The 16,094-nt window shown below is 43.9% G+C and overlaps 1 protein-coding gene across 3 annotated transcripts in view; it reads right to left on the reverse strand.

Moving 5' to 3' along the window:
- ctbp2a (C-terminal binding protein 2a) overlaps positions 1-11,853 on the reverse strand; it is a 50,451-nt gene extending 38,598 nt beyond the window's left edge. For 2 of the 3 annotated variants that reach the window (XM_019860158.1, XM_019860152.1), the window contains exon 1: positions 11,545-11,853. The gene's annotated coding sequence lies outside the window, so the exon portion shown is untranslated. The remainder of the gene's footprint in view (positions 1-11,544) is intronic. The other variant, XM_019860156.1, reaches the window with a different exon arrangement.
- Between the last annotated feature and the right edge of the window lie 4,241 nt (positions 11,854-16,094).

The following is a 16,094-nucleotide window of genomic DNA, read 5'->3' on the forward strand; positions in this document are numbered from 1 at the left end:
GGGTGCTACGTGGTTAGCCGTGTTGGGCGTGTTGAGTGACGAGGGCCTCAGTTGTGGGCCAGTTTGTCTGTGGGTTTCTTTTGATAAATAAAGTGTTTAAAAGTGCTGTGCTTATCCTCGACAAGTTGTGGGAGGCATTCCAATACTTTCGAATTAGCATTGGTAGGATACAGTATATCATGTTAGCTAACAATGTTCAGGTTACCTTGTGTCAGGTTGTATACGTGCTGTTGTAAGGCAGTACACAAACCGCACTTCTTTTGAGATATTAAATAATCCCAAACGTTGGACATTCTCGCTTTTACAGACTATTTCCTCCTTGCGTGCCACCATCACGCCAACTTATTTCTACACGCAGAGGTGGGCCATTGACCCCTGCGAGCTCTGAGGCCGTGATTTTGTGGTCCAGTTTGTCTGTGGGTTTCTTTTGATAAAGTGATTAAAAGTGCTGTGTTTAGCCTCGACAAGTTGTGGGAGGCATTACAACACTTTCAAATTAGCGTTGGTAGCATATATCATGTTAGCTAACAATGTTCAGGTTACCTTGTGTCTGGTTGTATATGTGCTGTTGTAAGGCAGTACACAAACCGCACTTCTTTTGAGATATGATATAATCCACAAACGTTGGACCTTCTCACTTTTTCAGACTATTTCCTCCTTGCGTGCCACCATCACGCCAACTTATTTCTACACGCAGAGGTGGGCCATTGACCCCTGCGAGCTCTGAGGCCGTGATTTTGTGGCAACCTTCTTTTTTTTGTAATCAAATTATTTCAGTTCTTCGATTCATCCTTTCAGATGCTGCGACAAGGTAACAATTCATTCTTACGTGGATCTCTCGGCAACGTGTTGACAGTGAGCAATTCCCCTCGTCAACATGTTGCAAAAGAATAGTGCATCAACGCCACAAAGCGACTTAAAGCTGAAGAGGTGATGATTTACGCCGCAAAAAGTGCAATACCTTGTGTCTGGTTGTATATGTGCTGTTGTAAGGCAGTACACAAACCGCACTTCTTTTGAGATATGATATAATCCACAAACGTTGGACCTTCTCACTTTTTCAGACTATTTCCTCCTTGCGTGCCACCATCACGCCAACTTATTTCTACACGCAGAGGTGGGCCATTGACCCCTGCGAGCTCTGAGGCCGTGATTTTGTGGCAACCTTCTTTTTTTTGTAATCAAATTATTTCAGTTCTTCGATTCATCCTTTCAGATGCTGCGACAAGGTAACAATTCATTCTTACGTGGATCTCTTGACAGTGAGCAATTCCCCTCGTCAACATGTTGCAAAAGAATAGTGCATCAACGCCACAAAGCGACTTAAAGCTGAAGAGGTGATGATTTACGCCGCAAAAAGTGCAATGTGGCAGAAAAAGAGGAGGCAGCCAGCCGAGGCCGCTTTTATTTTTCTCGCCGCTCATTTAACAAGCGAGTTGCGGGCTCTGAGGGACCCGTAAAGCCATCGTTCAAATTGCTGATTTATACCCTCCTCCTATTCGGGGGTCCTCTCTATGTCCATCTGACAGAGTTGTGCTTCACAATTGCGACATGTCCATCACATCACATCACAATTTCATCCCAACTGCAAGACACAACAACATTATGAAGTATTGGTACTTGGTGTCGGTATCTACTTCAAACAATAACAAAGCAAAAACAATATGCGCTCATTCCAATCGATCCCATCATCAACAAACAAGCCATTCACAGCTCTCTCTCTCTCTCTCTCTCTCTCACGTCCTTCGGACATTCGAGCTCTCTCCGACTTCTCTTCACATCAACTCGAAACGGACGGAGACTGCGGCACGTTTAACTGCTGACTCGGGCTAATGCACATTTTACAATAATGCGTAAGTCACGGACCAAACGCGTAATGGCGACATTATCTCGCGCTGCAGACAAACTCGTCGAGGCCAGCGGCCCTCCTTCTCCCCCGTACGGCTCTTTACTTATAATGAACTCCGGCAAAGTCCCGCCATTAAAATCTCAACTGGAGTAATTGGCAATTTACTTTCTCCACAGCATCATTTAATAACAAGGACTGCCGAAGCTTTACAAACCCAACGCTATTTGTTGGGATTAAATAAGAGGCAAGAAGAAACATTGCAATATTTTGGAACTTAACGCTGAGGTGTTGCATGTTTTGGCAATACGTGATGACCCAGTTCACATATGGAATTCGACAGCCTTATGCCAAGGCAGACCAGATTTTCCTCTTTTGTCACAAAGCTGCTGGGGGGGTTGACTAATGTGGTGTGACCTGAGAGAACATGCTTTTTTGTTGGTTTTTTTTGGGGGGGTTTTCTCGCTGTAGTAGTAGAATGAAGTGTATGTGCACAATCACTAATCCGAAGAATTTTTTTTTTTTTTAATCTCTCTCTCTCGCTCTGAGATTTGGTGGCATGGGTGGCCAACTGGTTGAATTGGTTAGCGCGCCCGCCTCACAGCGCAGGGGGCCGGGGTTCGATTCTGAGCTCCGGCTTTCCTGTGTGGAGTTTGCATGTTCTCCCTGTGCCTGAGTGGGTTTTCTCCGGGTGCAGTGCTGTGTGTGTGTGTGTGTGTGTGTGTGTGTGTGTGTGTGTGTAAAATCCGCAAATATGTTAATCTGCGGGCAACAAAGCACAAATTTGCGTAGGTCCACTGTATAGAGCAGGGGTGTCAAACTCATTTTTGTCGTTATGAATTTTGTGAAACCATATTCATGTTGAACCGCCTCCACATATTACATACACAGCGAGCAACAAATAGATGGAAAAGTCGTTTTGACATCAGAAGTCAAGAATAATGGACATTGTAATTATTACATTATATATGAACATTTTCAAGTTTGGTTAAGACTTTAGCAAGCACTGTGGAAGTTGACATGGTTGAATTGCATACGCGGGCCACATAAAAAGCATGTGGCGGGCCAGATCTGGCCCCCGGGCCTTGACTTTGACACCTGTGGTATCGTGGAAGAAAGAAGCACAAAACTATCACGACACTGTGAGGAAGAAAAATGCATTTCAACTCCCGATAACACGTAATTAGACGTGTTCAAAGTATACCCTCAGAATCATTCCAGACACATTAGTTTGTCCCATTTTTTTGTGCACCGAGGGTTGCGAGCGTCAATTTAAACGGTTGAACTGAATGATCTTTTCCGCCGAATTAGCGCACGAGCACCTGATGCATATGCAGCAATTATAAAGGCTCTTGTGCGGCAAATTAAGAGGTCACGATGAGAGGGGCCGGCGTTCATGTTGAATGAGTATCGGTTCACCAGTTGACATGTCTGGAGGGCCTGAAACATGATAGGAAAACTTAATTAACACTCAGAGAGCAATTTGTGTTTATGTGAGGGAAAAAAAAAATAAAAAATATGCTTTAGTTTCGCTGTCACAGAGCGGCAACAAAACGGTTGATTCTATTAATGTGACAGAGTAGCTAATTTGTGAGGGGAAAACGAGATCGAGAGGGATTTTTTTTTTCCCAGTCTTGCACGGAGAATCATTTTGAAGCATAACATGCATCACTTCTAACTTAACTTGTTGACTGCAAGATAGAATTTCACTTGTATCTTGGCTCAGAGAGGAAAGGCAGTTGCAGCAAAGAATTGTGCGTCTTATCAGACACGCATCCCGATCCAAGGCCAGAGGCTTATATTCACCAGAGACTCAACAAAACAAAAAAAAAAAGCGTCCACATACAGCTAGGCCACCTCTCAGGCACCTGTGAGCAAGACATCGACACGATACTGGGGGGGGAGAGGGAAAAAAAAAAAAAAGAGACAAGGGCAAAGACAGCTTAACTACAATTGAGAGAAAAATATGGCTGAGAGAGAGCTTAGCGGCACAGAAGAGAAAGGTCAGGGAAAGAGGCGTAAGCAATGAAGAAAAAGTGGAGGGAAAATAAATGTGTTTTGGGAGTTCTTTGAAACGTTCCAGTAGTTCAGACCTCGCCTTGGGCTTCGAGGACCTGGAAAGTTCAAGTTTATCATCATTTCACCTTGCAGTGCACAGTGAAGTAAAAACACTTTTCTTATTCTTCCCCCTCTGGACAGTCTTGCAACGTGAGATGCAAGAAAATGAAGCGGGAGTGGAAGCGCCACTGACAATAAAGTGAACCATTTTCATCGGTGCCAAAGATGCATGAAATAAACGTGAAAAGGAAAACGTTCAGGCGGGCCATCTAAATATCTTAAGACTGACAGATGAACGACAGACAGGGATCAATCATAGATACTGTCGATCGGCAAGTGTCTTTGGATAAATGTTACAACGTTACGGTCACAAAAGCGACGCCATCCCATCAATGCGCTTGTGCGACAACAAATCCTGTAAAGAGAATGAATGAAAAAAAAATCATCTGACCCTGTGAGTCAGCAGCAAAGCAAAGAGCGGGCGTCTTAATGCCTTCAATACTATATTTCGCCGTCCGCAGACGATAGCGAGTGGAAGGCTTCTCTTGGGATCGGCGGAACACGAACCCACCCAAATCCTTTTTGTTCAGGATCACGGATCAAACATCTTCAAACGCCTGCGAAAAAAATCAAACACGTCTTTGTGCAAAAACACGCCGACGAGCTGAAAACGCCGACCGTCCCGCTGTGACGATGACGAGAATCAAACGAATGAAGCCCAAGCGCTAATAAGCGCATTCATAACGCCGATCGCTAAGACGATAAAATGTTACCCCCCCCCACCCCCCTGGATGGAAATTAGCAACTTCCGATGCTTGTGTGTGTGGTGAACCACAAACAATGGAACACATCATGAGATGTAGAACTGCTCCAAAATGTACTGGACATGACCTGGCCGAGCCAAATGCTGCTGCACTCGCCTGCGCCACCCACTGGAAGGACGTGATATAGAAGATGGCCGGACACGAAGAAGAAGACCCCCCTGGAAAAAAAAAATCATCAGGCAGTCGCCCACTACGTCAACAACAATGAGAAGATAATCGCGCCGATTATGATCACACTCTTGATGGCGAATGATGGAAAATGCGCGCGTGTCGACGTGCGCTGTGACGTGTTGCCGGCGTTTAATGTCTTTTCAATCAACTGCGGACGTAACCGTCTAGTTCAGGAGCCAAACACTTCCGTGGACATCTGCCAGCTTTCCTTGTTGGACGGCAGCCAGTGTTTACGCAAAGCAAAGAGGCCCTTAGACTGCAAGACAAAAAAAAAAAAAAAAAAAACAGCCATGGAGGCAAGTTGAAGATGACTGCAAGGATGAACTGGTGGCATTTCAAAGGCAAAGTTGCAGCGAGGACGGTCTCACTTCCGAGCATTGCTTGGAATAGCGTCCACCTCATTTCGGGCACACGTAAGCTAAAAACCATCCCAGCTGACTTTTGGGTGGGCACCCGCAACGGATCACCAGCCACTCACAGAGACAAACAATTCACATCGACGGACAATTTAGAGCAGGGGTCACCAACTCGGGGGTCCTCGAGGGGCCCCTGTCCTGCATGTTGTCGATGTTTGCCTTCACGATTCAAATGACCGGGATCGCTATCAGGCTTCTGCAGAGCTTGCTGACGCTATCAAAGACGAGTTCTGTTCGTTTCGCATGGAGATCCTTCAGCTCTATTCGTCACGCATTCATTTTACTTCAGCTTTCGATATGTCAGAACTTCAGTTCCAAGCGGCATTTTTTAAATTGCAACCAGACTGCCTCGACTTTCGTGGACCTCTTTTTTTTTTTTTAAATGCATTTCAAGCACCTCATCAAAATATTGCGCCATGCTATGTTCATTCACGCGGTCAGAGAGTCTAAGTGGCTCCTCTCCCAGGGAATTACAAGCAGCAGTGAAACCGCTTGAGTTGTGAGGACATGTGAAAATGTTATGCTTCTTTGCGATCCCCCTCCACCCTGTCCAAATGTCAGCATCACTCACTCCCAAAAAAAAAAAATAATTCTCCCGATCAGCCATACAGGAGGCAGAGTGAGTGAATGAAGCGACGCCCGGCCTTGCTTCAGCATCTTCCGACATCCTTCAGTTCCCACCTTTTCCCTCAGCAGGATACGTCCACCTGACACAAGTACGTGTCAGCCGCGCCGGAATAGACACTCGTGCCGAGACAATGTGAGCCTTTCTCCTCCTCTTCCTCCTCCTCTTCCTCCACCTCCTCATGCCACCTCTCTCCCGAGGCTCAGACAAGAGAGAGTGGGCAGGAAGGAAGGGACAAAACACATATAATGCCAGGGAGTGAATTAAACAATATGCATGCAAATGCTTTCAGCCCTCGCTGGCCACCCACACAATCTCTGTAATTCTGCTTTTACACACACACACACACACACACACACACACACACACACACACACACACACACACACACACACACACACATCTCCATCCATCCATCCATTTTCTTATCTTTACAAAACGTCGCGGGGCAGTACGCGGGAGACACCCTGAACTGGTCGCCAGCCAATCACAGGGTACAAAAGGTGCAAAAGAGAAGAACAACCATCCGCGCTCACACTCACACACCTGGGGACTAGTTTAGAGTGTTCCATGAACCTGCCAGGCATGTTTCTGGAATGTGGGAGGAAACCGGAGTACCCGGAGAAAATCCACGTAGGCATGAGGAAAACATGCAAACTCCACACGAGAAGGCCGGAGCCGGAATCAAACCCTGCACCTCTGCACTGTGAGGCAGACGTGCGAACCAGTCGATGGCGTGTCTCTCTCTCCCTCGAGAGAGAGAGAGAGAGAGAGAAAAAGAGAGAGAGAGAGAGAGAGAGAGAGAGAGAGAGAGAAAAACGGGTGTTCATCTCGCCACAAAAAGACAATTCGATAAGATTTTCAACAGGTGGGGTGTGGTGAAACGATTCAAGCACCGTCTGTTTTGAAAGTGGAACGCTCCGATTGGCTTCGTCTCAGTGGGAGGACGATTCGATTTGATCAGGCCAGGTTCGAGAAGGCACAACGCAATTACTTTTTGGTTGTCATTTTTACATACGTTTGAATGCACTCTACCTCTCTAATAAAAAAAAATAAAAATAAAAAACGCTTTGATACGCATCTCGATTCATTTCAAAGTGAAACAATTTGATTCAATGGATTTGCATCTTTTTTCACACACCCACAAAAAAAAAAAAATTCTGATGCAAATCGTTTTTTGTTCCACTCCTAATATATAAACATCTTCATATATATAATATTACACACATTAAAAACCTCAAATGTGAAGTATGGCAAAAACCATGACGTAGTGAGACTCCATCTCATGTATTTACTACTCTTTGAATGGCAGTAGTGCAACCACAACGATTGGCACGTTGTGAAATTAATCACAACTGAGCATTATTACCTTTGGACATGTCATGTCATTCGATGATGCGGGTGAATCGAAAAGAAAGTGGGCAGCGATATTCGGAAGCCGTCAGCCAATTAGTTATTGCGTCCTCCAGTCCATCCACGAGTACATGATGAGCTGTCAGCCTTAACGGCTTCCTCACAGCGATGACAATGCCTCTCCCCGCAGAATGCGTGCGCGCTGCATTCAGGTGGCGCGTCCCTTCGTTTCCATCTCGTCCGCGGCCGGCTTCAACGCCGGCGTTAATGCGAGCCATTCGCAGCACTTTGGAGGCAAATGGCTCGTCGTTAACAAGGAACGCGTGGGAGGTTATTACGTGGTTTGAGCAAACTCCAACTGTCATTAATACCAGGAAGAGTAAATATCCACACCCCATCATCACTGGTCATAGTGAGTTAATAACAGGCAGAAATGATCATTTATGAGTCCGCTACTAGCTGCTGTTCGACCGATAATGATTAAAAAATAAATAAATAAAAATGGTGAGCCTTTATGGAGGCAATTACGCTACAGTGATTCTAAATGAAAACGGATAACTGCCGGTGTCTTGGAGCCTGTAAATGCAAATTTTTGGAAATGGCTCTCACGGGGACATTGAAAATGACACCGTTATTGCTTCGGTGTAATGCCGCATTCCGAAAAACTGGGAAGTAGGACAGGAAGTTTGTTGACCTCTGATGGGTAACGGTGTGCAGCCAAATTACCGGCAAATCAATACACGCAGACGGGAACAATGAGGGCGTCCGTCATAAATGTAAAACATTTAATTTGGTGGAATTGTGGGAATGCGGTGAGCCACAGCTGTCGACGAAATGGCTTCACTTTAGCCAGGGTGAATATTTTCTCTTGAACATTTTGGATCATAGCCGGCGACAGAGACTGGCGCCGCCCACACAGACAAGAGGATCACAGCATCCAGTGTGTTTTATCACTCGGGAGAATCAAACACCTGCTTGCTGGCCACATCCAGCCCGTCCCAATTTCACAGCTGGGGAAAAGGAGGAAGGAAAAACAAAATAAATTAAGAAAAAAACAGCCGCCAAGCATTTGTCAAGCACGCCGAATCCATTCAGTACACAAAAAATGTTTGAAGTGTCTTCCGCTTAAAATGTGAAGATAGCGCGGCGGCTCGGAGAGGTGTAAAAGTCTTCATAGTACAGCCATTGAGACGACAAAGCTCACGGTGAAATCCTCTTCTAAGTGCCAAAGCAGCGAGAATGTCGTTAAATGATCCGTGTCACTCGGAACAGGCTTAACTGGATGAATGGCTGCGGTACTCGCAGTATTACAGATGAAAGCGGACACCTTTGCCAAGGTCGAACAATCCTAATTTGTATCAGCACCAGGAATCTGGATCGCGCTTGGAATTTGAACAATTTGTCTTTGAATAATACCATCCAAATTTGTTGCCAACTTTTTAAGTCGTGTTGGGAACAAGCAACCGGTCATAGTTGGAAAAAATAACCTCCTCCATTGGCGGATATGTAACGGAATCATAATCATTTTAGGGGGGAAAAAAAATACTAGTCAGTTTATTTATTTGCAGCCATAATATGAAAAACCCGTTATTGTCATGCACCGAACTTTCCGCACTGTAAGGCGCGTTGGCGTATTCCAACGAATGGCCTATTTTAAAACTGTTTTCATCGATAGGGCGCACCGCATTATAAGGCGCATAGAATCAAAGCTACAATCGTGGCTGCAGTTGCGTAATGCTAACGGGAATACAATACAATACAATCCAGCTTTATTTATAGAGAGCTTTCACAACTGCTGCAGCTATAACAAAGTGCTTTACAGAAAATTTTCTAATACTACATCCCAGAAATCCGAATATTGAGCCATATAGTCGACGCATCGGATTATAAGGATAATGGAATGCTTTTAGGTGGGCCATATAGATGTTTTGCAACATATCGTCATAAAATCAATTGCATAAAGCGATTGAATCAATCGAAAGAATCATCAATTCTTAAAATATTTAAATCGTGACAGCCCTTGAGACAACTTTTACAAAGTTACTGACTGGGCGGAAAACGCAGTTTGAGCGGAAGTCAGGCAAGTGAACCACGACAATATTCGTGACCGTCCTTTGACTAAACTCGGCACGCTAGTTTTCATGGTCTCATGTGGTTCTGCGCAAGTTCTTTCACACCAAACTGATCCACACATTCCATTATGGATCTCGCATTGTGCACTGGGGCCTTTCCAAAACTGTCGCCACAAAGTTGGATGCACGTAATCTCACAAAATGGGAAGACTGACGGGAGAACTAAGGAGGTAGAGGCCACCACCGGATTGATTCATTAATCAAGAGGCCTTTCGTCAGTAAAGCACTCTTTGATATTTATTTATTTATTTATTTTTTGCATTTTCCCCTGGCGGTTTCCTTCCGGTGATTCATCAAGAGGCCTGACAAGGAGCCGCCAATTCCATTGTAAAGCAGCATGTGATGTGTTTGTGGTTTTTCATATCGGAACACAAGCGGACCGCGGGGACGCGAGAGGAAGTTCAACCCCCAGCGGAGTCGAGCGATCGGCCCTGCAAGCCAGAATGGAGACGGCTGGGATCATCGCCCGTCAACGCTGGCGAATCGGAGATGTGACAGCACAAGAGGAAGAACGTTGTTGATGTCACGACGTGTGTTATCACCCTCCAACATGGATGTTTATTGTTTTGTAAACTCTATGTGAACAGAATTGAGATGTATCACTTCTGCGTAATTCCTTGACACCAATTACGGTACAACTATCCTGTTTGGACAGGGCTTTGATGACATCTTGGGTGTTTCAGAACACAAGCACCAGGAATAGGTGTTTTTTAAAATCCCCCCACCCCCCCAAAAAATGAATAGGTAATCCATGAGTACTGCAGTCTTTTGGAAAAAATATATGAATTTTACACACACACACACACACACACACACACACACACACACACACACACACACACACACACACACACACACACACACACACACACACACACACCGACAAACACAATTGCCCCCCCCCACCATTTTGTACATAGATCACTAAAAATTTTATAGATGTTCAGAAATGATCAGCAGTACTTAAAGGTTGCAAAAAAAAAGGCCCCATTACATTTCATCATCATATTTAATGTCTAATGGTACAATTTATGCAATGTAAAGTATATATGGTAAGTTTTCTGGTGTTGTTGCACACATTTCATTCCCCGTTTCAGGCGCAGCTGCAGCAGTAGATCCAACTCCTTATTACTTCACACTGATAATAAAGGATACCAGCAAATCGGGGATCACATTATGCACAAGTGCAGAGGGAAAAAATGTTTTTGAGGGGATTTTTTTTGGGGGGGTGGGGGTTATTCAAGGGGAGTTACAGTAATTGGTGACATCCCCACACAAAAAGTTTCCTGCTTATAGGTGCCACAAACTGAAGGTAAAGCTTTACATTTGTTTTAAATAAGCTCCTCAATTGACTTCGACATAGTTCCTCGGCACCAAGTCTTCCCCAAAAGCAATACTTTTGTATGTCCTACTATAACCTGTATATACTTTTACCTCCCCAAAATAATCTGTGAACCGGTAAATGCAGAACACCATACGGGGTTTTCTGTCATTTTGACTGCGTGTTTGAAACTTTCCCCTCCTTAAAACTTCTCCATTTTGACTTTCTCCAATGAACGTACACGCGAAATTCCCCCCGCCTTGTGACAATGCCCAGTAGGGAAGAGAGCAGATGTCCTTTGCCAACAGCACATCTGCATGCAGCCTCAATCCCCACCCCTTCGGTGTCCAGACAATAGCACAGCCTCCCCTCCTCCCTCCTCCACTTGAAGATTTCTTCCACTGGAACCTCCAAATGCAGCAAAAAAAAAAAAAAAAAAAAAAGAATGCAAAGAGTTTCCCATTTTTACCCATTAGAAATTCTGCGACTCTCCTCTTTCTGTTTTCACGTGCGGGTGCTCTTTTACGCAAGATTGACTCTCTCTACTTACTAGTTAGTTTCACAATCGCTGTGGGAACGTTCAGTTCCAGCAAAACTTTTTTTTCTTCTTTTGTGTGTACTTTAATCCCACTTGTGACAACATTCCGTGTTACATAGTCGCGTGAAGAAGTGAACGCAACGCGGACTAGTTGGGGAATCTTCTCGTATTTCGACACGTTTAGGGGGGGGGGGGCGCCACACACGTACAAATATTAGCATGTTTGTTGGTTTGAATCTTTATACCTCAACACTTCCTACCTCCTTGGTGGATGCTGAGTGACAGTGAGAGCGTCGTATCCGGAAGCAGCATCGCAGGCTACGCGCATTTCAAATCGCGTCGGATTTGGATCATAATCCACCTCTTGACGAATGTCAACACCAATTTAATCCCGATTCCCGCCGCCGGCGCTGGTGTCGGGCGCTTCAACGCAGCTTGGAAGGTGTCCCGTTGTTGACTTCAATGGCGCGTAAACAATTTCCTGCTCTTCTACCTCCTCCTCCTCCACCTCCTCTTCTTCTTCTTCTTCTCTTCTTCTTCTTCTTGCCAGGATTGAGAGGTGCGTATCACTTTTTTTCCCCCTCCTCCTCCTTCCTCTTCCTTCTCTGTCGCTTTGTGAATGAGGCGGAGCCATTTGCTCAATCGTGAAACACATACACAGACACACGAGCACACGCAGACCGCGTGCCAGCGCAAACGTTCACGCACGCGCGCGCACACGCAGGCTCGAACACTTCTTGGCAAAGTTGCTTCTTCGAAAATGTTCGTATTAAAAGAGTACTATTTTTAACCACAGCTATATTGATAACCTGGTAATCTAACGCTTGGTGTCTTGGTAGTTTTTACATCTTTGATGGATTGAAATAACACGCTAATCCAATCGATTAGCAATTGAAGGCGGTGTTCCGCAAGGGTCTGAATTGGGTCCAAAATTCTTCATCTTAATGACATCACGAATACACCACAAAAATGTATGTAATTAATTAAATAATTAAATAAATATTTTGGGAAAAACAAACAAATATTCAGCAGGTGTATATCTGTATAATTGAAAAAGAAGACGAGTAAATTTGAAATTATTAAAACTGCTAGTTGATTTTGATTTTTTTTTTGTTTTATAATCTTTACATTTTTAATGTAAAACTTGGTGAATTAAATATTCATCGAACTGAATGATCAAATTTGTATAAAAATCACAAAAAAATTCAAGTACCGTACTTCGTCTTCACTTAGTAATGAATAAATGCGATTGTTTACTTCACATATACAGCACAGCGGCAATGTGGGAGGGCTTAGTTTCATCAACTCTGCTTCTGCCCTTTCATTTTAAACCCATACATTTTTTTAATGCCGATTTTTAAATCTCCCTGGAAATGCTGGCTGAAATAAAAATTACTTCTTCAAAATCCAACGTGCTGAGTCAAATTCCTGGAGCAAATATTAAAATTTAGGTTGTAAATGGTGGGGTCAGTGCTTCTGGAGTTCAGGCTCGACCTAGCAGAGAAGGAAGGAGTTCTGGTCGTGTAACAAAATTTACGCACTGTGAAAGACAGCTGACAAACCACACGATGGAATAATTCAATATTTACAGCGTCTGATCTTTGCCACATGACTACACATTCAGTCTACGAAAGGCAATAAATAACAGCTCTGTCCATTTTGAATCAAAATGGCAAAGGACATGATAATAAATCAGCCGTATGCTGTAATTTAACTTTACTCGCTCGCTGCGCATCTCTCACATCTTTATCTGGTTGTCATGAGCCTGAATGTGCGAGCACACAGAAGAAGATCAGCGGTGTGCAAACATTTACAGCACATCTGCAGCGAGAGACGTTCATTCTCCCCCTCACAATTCCTCCTGGCGCAAATCCGAGCGTTTGACCTTTTTAAAATGCAACACCAATTCTTGGACTTGGAGAGTGTAAGCTCATCATGCGTGCTTGCTAAATCTTAAGGACTCAAACGCACACCGGCAGAGAGCCGCGCGCTCTCCGCCTGCTAATGCCGCACCTTGCTTATGCGGGGGCTGAGGGTTATGCTAATAATCTCGAGATCTTATGATGCACTCTGCTTTAAGCAAGTCTCTTGTGCTTTTTATGACCTTATGGCGTAAGACGAAATGTGTTCTCTGCAGGTAATGAGGTATTCATAAAGATAGTGAAAAGACGTACTATTATTTTTGTACGCTGCGGATTTCATTATTTGTTGGTTATGATTATTAGGAAAAGTAATACAAGTAGTATTTCTTGTTATTGTTTTCTTGACATAAACATTGTTCAATGTGATTATGATCATAATTATTATTATTACTTTTAATTTTGCTGTTGTTAGCACTTTTTATTTTTTAATATTTTATTTTTAAATACACCAAATATTTATCTTTTTCATACACCCAGCATAAAAGCAGTTGTACAAAAATCTCACTTTTCCATTCATTAACTAAGAGCAAGTAGTGAATATGTTTCATCGATAATATTGATTATATGCCATATTGTAGATTTGTATGTATTATTAGGGTCAGATTATACACAGCGTGTATGCTAACTACTTCAGAGCAAACTGAACAGTTGTGTCTAATTTCGAGGCTCCCATAAACTGAATTTATGTTGCCAAGCTGATTTCTCTCATCTATGCATAACAAGCGCATTGCTAATTAGCATGTAGCACTGGGTGTTGGGATGTTTGAAAAACAAAAACACAATCAGTGAGATACGCTCCTCATTGGCAGTTTTGGCCCTTTGGAGACTCGTCGAAGGTCTGGTGAGATTTTCCGCCGCTGCCGAATGAGAACCAGTGAAGGTGTCGCTTGGTGGCTTCACGTTGTCAGAATGTTATCTGCTCTGCTGGGAATAAAGTCGTCACATTCTTAGACTTGGAATGTCAGCGGAACAAGGCCGCAATGCCTCGTACTTATCACCTCCACATAGGTGCTGAGTAAAAAAAAAAAAAAAAAGTGGCATTATGAGCCTTGAAGTGCTGTGAGATTCCCGTTATTATCATCATTTTGGTTGTCAGCCAAAATGACAATATTAAGTCCTCGGGTGGTGCGAGCTTGCCCATATTTGGATGTGGTTGCTTTGCGGCCTCAGCGACTGGTCTATTGCTGTTAGCACTCTGAAATCACTCCGCCAATATTAGATCCTATTTGTCATCTCTTGCCCTTCTGAGATGCCCTCACCTTCATCCGGATCCAACTATTCTCCAATGGGTTTTATGCAACACTTGATTGGTAGACTTTTGTTCGGCCTTCCCTTTTTTTCTTGTCGCCGATAATGCAACTGGCAAATCAACCTCTTGCTATCCCCCCCCCTCCTCAAACAGGTGCAAAATCTCTTCGCTCAACACATCAAAAGAACCCCCCCCCACACACACACACACACACGCACACACCTGCGAATAAATCACAGCCAACGCTAAGAATGAAGAGAGCAAAGAGTGTGTGGATTTAAAGCCCCGTCTCGTTTCATATTCATGAGGTGCAAAGCTCTAGTGCTCCCCGCGCTTGTTTACCGCCTTGTACTGCCTCGTGTCCTTGGGAGCAGGTTTGATATTCCACCAAGCAAACGTGTTGACATAAGCTTGCCATTTTGCCTTTCGACACGATGCACATGATGCACTGCACACACACACGCACACCCACACATACACACAGACGCACACATCATCCAAGGTGCCCTCCTATGACGCCTTGTTAGGTATTAAAAGCCGTCCCTTGTGATGTTTGTAGCTTGCGTTGAGGCGTTGAAAATATTTTGACTGACTTATCTCACTGAGTTAAAGCGGCAAAATACTAGACAGCTCTCATTATGATGCAGAGAGATTTATGCCCGAGTACTGACAATAACACTTTAAAAATCAGAGATGGCAAAAGTACTCACATTGTGTACCAGGGTTGGGCTTGGCATGAATGATGCAAACACAGGAAATTGCCTGGGGCGTCCAAATGTCTTGTAAAAATGGATGAATGAAGTTGTATTCACTTTGAAGCAACCAAAAGGTTGAACAAGTTGTCAGTGTTAGTTGAGGATGGAGTAGAGATTAAGTGAAGGCTGACACAAGGGGTGCTTTTCATTAAGAATCTAAAAAAAAAAAAAAAATGGTCAACTATATTTAATTTTTTTTCCCAACGTCAGTAAAAGTGAGATTGTTTATTTGTTGGATATGAATTTAAGTTAAAGGACTTTATCTAGGTCAGGACATACGAGAATTTTCTCAATTGCCGCTCTGCATTTTGAAAGTTGGCGCTGGCCTGTCCCAGAGCCTTTTTTTGGGGATGAGTTGAATCAAACAAAACATATTTGATACGGTTGTTGGCTTCCACAAAACTATCAGAGCGATAGATTTCCATCCATCCATCCATCTGCTTCTCCTCATGAGGGTCGCGGGGGTGCTGGAGCCGATCCCGGCTGTCTTCGGGCAGTAGGCAGGGGACACCCTGAACTGGAATTCATTAACGGGTTTTTTGTCTTCCCCAACACTTCCAATTCCATCACTTCAGACTTCATTTTGTGCTTTGGCTTCAAAAATCAACACACATCGAGGACCATCATCGCGACCAAAAGCACAAAACCCTCTTTTAAAAGTGGCAGCCTGCACTGTGAACATGCAATTTAGCACCGGCTATTAGTTCAAGAGCACAACCTGAGTAAACAGACCCACAAACAGTACCCGCGGTCTATGACGAGCATTTTAGCGCCTGCGATTTGAGATCTTAGTGAATCAGGCCAAATTAAACGAAACTAAAAATGAGCAAGAATAAATTAAGAATTTGTCTTCGTAAGGTTAGCCTAAGATAGCTAGCTAGTTA

This window comes from Hippocampus comes, unplaced genomic scaffold (assembly GCF_001891065.2).
Source record: "Hippocampus comes isolate QL1 unplaced genomic scaffold, H_comes_QL1_v1.1 scaffold39, whole genome shotgun sequence".
In the NCBI taxonomy this organism is placed as follows: Eukaryota; Metazoa; Chordata; class Actinopteri; order Syngnathiformes; family Syngnathidae; genus Hippocampus; species Hippocampus comes.